The following is a 5,571-nucleotide window of genomic DNA, read 5'->3' on the forward strand; positions in this document are numbered from 1 at the left end:
TTTGTCCTTTTCTCTTCATATGTAATTAACTGTGCAGTCCATATTCCTTTGCTTTGTGCTGTTCTTAATCAAGTCATCCCTTCTAATCTGGTTCTTTCATCAAATTTTTTTTTTCCTGTAGTACTTCTATAGCTTCCTTTGCCATTCTGTCTTCGTACATATATTTAACATGTCTTCCATATATCTTCATGTTCAGTGATGCAGTAGTCCCGGAATATACCAGAACAGAGCCTGAAACCTATCTGAAAGGTGGAATTCAAATCTGAAACCTATTTCCCTCTAAATTGACTGAAGTTTCTTTGTTTTATAAGATTTTAATATTTTAAATCTTGCATCATTTCAAAGGCGAATAGTGAACAACTTTAAGTATCAGTAATGGTAATTTTATTCCACTTACACTGCTTCATAAATCTCTGAAATGTGTTATATTGAATATTACTTAAAGTTTCCAAGCGTGGCAGAGCTTTTTATTTTTAAATTGATGGAAGTAAATAGTAGCTGCCTTCACCATTACCCTTCTTTTTTTTGTCCCTTCTTTTTGTTGTATATCTTGGTTCTGATCGAGTCAGTTGTTGCTTCTCCGAAGTCTTTGAGTGTTTGTGAAGTTTATAAACAGTGAACCTCTACTTTACGAAGATGAAGATGACCTTATTCAGTTAACAAATGAACGGACTGTGAGGAATCTGGAGAATCTACTTGCAAACAAACAAGCAAACAAAAAAAAAAGTGATGGCCTCATTGTTAATGTAAGTGATGTAAGTTCAGATGCCAGTACTAGTTCTGTGAATTTAATTATTCAGCATCTGTGTGAAGGTTTGTCTGGACTGCTCAACAATCAGAAAACTTCTTGAATGCATACATTTGGCTAGTTATTGAAGATCAAAAATTGGTTGTAAGTATGTTCGAAGGAACTGTTTATATGTTCGGGCGATGAAAACGAATCAGGGCTCAATATTTCAAAATAACAGGCGAACACTGAGGAAGCACAAAAGTGGAACAGCGAATGTCACTGGGGAAGGCATTATTCAACCATAAAAAGTCAAAGGCACACACAACAATCTCTGATAATGTTAACCTTGCAGAGAAGCAACAATTACCACATGTATCAATCAATCAATACTGATCTGCATTTAGGGCAGTCGCCCAGGTGGCAGATTCCCCATCTGTTGTTTTCCTAGCCTTTTCCTAAAGAAATTGGAAATTTATTGAACATCTCCCTTGGTAAGTTATTCCAATCCCTAACTCTCCTCCCTATAAATGAATATTTGCCCCAGTTTGTCCTCTTGAATTCCAACTTTATCTTCATATTGTGATCTTTCCCACTTTTATAAACGCCACTCAAACTTATTCGTCTACTAATGTCATGCCACACCATCTCTCCGCTGACAGCTCGGAACATACCACTTATACCAATATAAATGGTCCGTTATTGGACATTATAAATTTTCCAGCTAACTCATTCCTGGTTGCCTGGTTGAGTTAGCTGGAAAATTTATAATGTCCAATAATGGACCATTTATATTGGTATTATAAATGTACTCATTCAGAACAAATATTTCAGATTCCCTGTAGGAATCAACACCTATATCATCAACATACCACTTAGTCGAGCAGCTCTTCTTCTTTCTCCCAATTCTTCCCAGCCCAAACTTTGCAACATTTTTGTAACGCTACTCTTTTGTCGGAAATCATCCAGAGCAAATCGAGCTGCTTTTCTTTGGATTACTACCAGTTCTTGAATCGGGTAATGCTGGTGAGGGTCCCATACACTGGAACCATACCTAGTTGGGGTCTTACCAGAGACTTATATACCCTCTCCTTTACATCCTTACTACAACCCCTAAACACCCTCATAACCATGTGCAGAGATCTGTACCCTTTATTTACAATCCTGTTTATGTGATTACCCCAATGAAGATCTTTCCTTATATTAACACCTAGATACTTACAATGATCCCCAAAAGGAACTTTCACCCCATCAACGCAGTAATTAAAACTGACAGGACTTTTCCTATTTGTGAAACTCACAACCTGACTTTGAACCCCGTTTATCAATATACCATTGCCTGCTGTCAATCTCAACATTATCGAGGTCACGTTGCAGTTGCTCAGAATCTTGTAAATTATTTATTACTCTATAGAGAATAACATCATCTGCAAAAAGCCTTACCTCTGATTCCACCTTTACTCATATCATTTATATGCATAAGAAAACATAAAGGTCCAATAATACTGCCTTGAGGAATTCCCCTCTTAATTATTACAAGGTCAGATAAAGCGTCACCTACTCTAATTCTCTGAGATCTATTTTCTAGAAATATAGCAACCCATTCAGTCACTCTTTTGTCTAGTCCAATTGCACTCATTTTTGCCAGTAGTCTCCCGTGATCCACCCTATCAAATGCTTTAGACAGGTCAGTTGCGATACAGCCCATTTGACCTCCTGAATCCAAGATATTTGCTATATCTTTCTGGAATCCTACAAGTTGAGCTTCAGTGGAATCACCTTTCCTGAAACTGAACTACCTTCTATCGAACAAATTATTAATTTCGCAAACATGTCTAATATAATCAGAAAGAATGCTTTCCCAAAGTTTGCAAACAATGCATGTCAAACTTACTGGCCTATAATTTTCAGCTTTATGTCTATCACCCTTTCCTTTATACACAGGGGCTACTATAGCAACTCTCCATTCATCTGGTGTAGCTCCTCCAACCAAACAATAATCAAATAAGTACTTCAGATATGGTACTGTATCCCAACCTATTGTCTTTAATATATCCCCAGAAATCTTATCAATTCCAGCCGCTTTTCTAGTTTTCAACTTATGTATCTTATTGTAAATGTCATTGTTATCATGTGCAAATTTTAATACTTCTTTAGCCTTAGTGTCCTCCTGTATCTCGACATTATCCTTGTAACAAACAATCGTTACATACTGCTGACAGAATACTTCTGCCTTTTGAAGATCCTCACATACACCCTCCCCTTGTTCATTAATTATTTCTGGAGTGTCCTTCTTTGGAACCTGTTTCTGCCTTAAACTACCTATATATACCCTTCCATTTTTCACTAAAATTTGTATGACTGCCAGTTATGCTTGCCATCATGTTATCCTTAGCTGCCTTCTTTGCTAGATTCAATTTTCCAGTAAGTTCCTTCAATTTCTCCTTACTTCCACAGCCATTTCTAACTGTATTTCTTTCCAACCTGCACCTCCTTTTTAGTCTCTTTATTTCTCTATTATAAAAAGGTGGGTCTTTACCATTCCTTACCACCCTTAAAGGTACAAACCTGTTTTCACATTCCTCAACAATTGCTTTAAACCCATCCCAGAGTCTATTTACATTTTGTTTACCGTTTTCCACCGATCATAGTTACTTTTTAGAAATTGCCTCATGCCTGCTTTATCAGGCATACAGTACTGCCTAATAGCCCTACTTTTAAGAGCTTCCTTTCTATCACATTTATTTTTAACTACAACAAAAACAGCTTCATGATCACTAATACCATCTATTACTTCAGTTTCTCTATAGAGTTCATCTGGTTTTACCAGCACCACATCCAGGATATTTTTCCCTCTTATTGGTACCATCACTTTCTGAATCAGATGTCCTTCCCATATTAACTTATTTGCCATTTGTTGGTCATGCTTCCTGTCATTCGCATTTCCTTCCCAATTTACATATGGTAAATTCAGATCTCCCGCTACAATCACATTCCTTTCCATGTCATTTCCCACATAGCTGATTATCTTATCAAATAATTCTGAATCCATGTCAGCGCTACCCTTTCCCGGTCTGTACACTCCAAATATATCAAGTTGCCTTTTATCTTTAGAAATGAGCCTTACACCTAGAATTTCATGTTCCTCATCTTTAACTTTTTCGTAGCTTACGAATTCTTCTTTCACCAGAATAAATACTCCCCCTCCCACCATTCCTACCCTATCTCTACGATACACACTCCAGTTCCGTGAGAAAATTTCTGCATCAATTATATCATTTCTCAGCCATGATTCAACTCCTATTACAATATCTGGTAAATATATATCTATTAAATTACTTAATTCTATTCCTTTCTTTACAATACTTCTACAGTTCAGCACTAACATTTTTATGTCATCCCTACTTGATTTCCAGTTCCCTGCTCCCTTATCACCGCTCCCTAGGCCACCCCGTTTCCCTGAATGTACCTCCCTATTACCCTTCCAAACATATTTCTTAACTTGTACGTACTACTGCGATTTAAGTAAAGGCCATCTGAGCGCAGATCCCTATCTCCTATCCACCCATTAGGATCTAGAAATTTTACTCCCAGTTTCCCACATACCCACTTTTTAGTCTCATTTAAATTCCCAATCACCCTTCAATCAGTATCCCTCCTACACAGTATTCCACTAATAACAATCTCCGCTTTCTTAAACTTCACCCGTACTGCATTTACCAGATCCCATACATCTCCAACTATGTTGGTATTATATCAGCTTGCCTTACGTTGTTGGTACCAACGTGAAACACTACCACCTTCTACTTCCCCTCCTCCCTCTCTTCGACTTTCCTCAACATCTGCCTCAACCTAATTCTTGGATAACACTCTCAACCTACCCACCTCATTTGACCCCCTCCCCTCCTGGTCAGCCCTATCTTTCCTGATAGCTGCAGAAGCTACTTTCTCCTCCATTTTCTCCTTCCCATGAACCTGTTCAACCTGTCTTTCCCTATCCTCTACTCTACATTTCCCTTTCCTACATTTTCCCTTCCTCCTACTCAGCAACTGTTCCCTGACCCTCATCTTCCCTCTGTTGTTCTACCTGGAGTGACTCGTACCGATTTTGCACAGACACCTGTCCTGAATTATGGTCCTGATTATAGCCCTTAGCCTGCAATCTCCTTCCCCTTAGAACATTAGATCACCTGTCTTCTACAACTGCCCCCTTTTCCTTCCCCACCCTCTTGTACACCTACTGTAACCTGTACATTGTTTGAGGGAGTCCTATCTTCCTTGCTGTCTTCTGTGAGAATCCTAATTATCTCCCTCAAACTCTCCAACTCCTCCCTCATACCCCTCAATGCCTCGCCACACCCACAGTTCGTACACTTGCACTCCTTAGCCATTCTTTATGGGAAAAATAAAAATAAAATAACTTATTTGCAAAAAGTAAATGAATGGGGGGATATATTGTCTGGGATAGTACTCAATGATCACAGGACAATAAGGTAATTAATATACGACTACACTACAATACTACTTAGTCGTACTCTATTTTTATCCTACAACCCCTAACAGGATAAAAACTGCTGTTAATTACTGAATATCGAAAGGAATACACAAGAACTACATAATTCCAAACTGTAATTAAGCCTATCCTAATTACAACAACAGAATTTTAGCAAGAGTTTCTACGGATACCTCTACTACACCAGTACTACATAAGTATTTTACAATAATAAAATAAGCAAACTAAATTCAAAATGGATATTACTCGTATACTTCTGTAAAGTACACTACAATAATTTTTAAACTACATTCAGGCGTATCCTAATTACAATACCGGTACCGTATGTCAC

Source organism: Anabrus simplex, chromosome 1 (genome assembly GCF_040414725.1).
Source record: "Anabrus simplex isolate iqAnaSimp1 chromosome 1, ASM4041472v1, whole genome shotgun sequence".
NCBI classification, from domain to species: domain Eukaryota; kingdom Metazoa; phylum Arthropoda; class Insecta; order Orthoptera; family Tettigoniidae; genus Anabrus; species Anabrus simplex.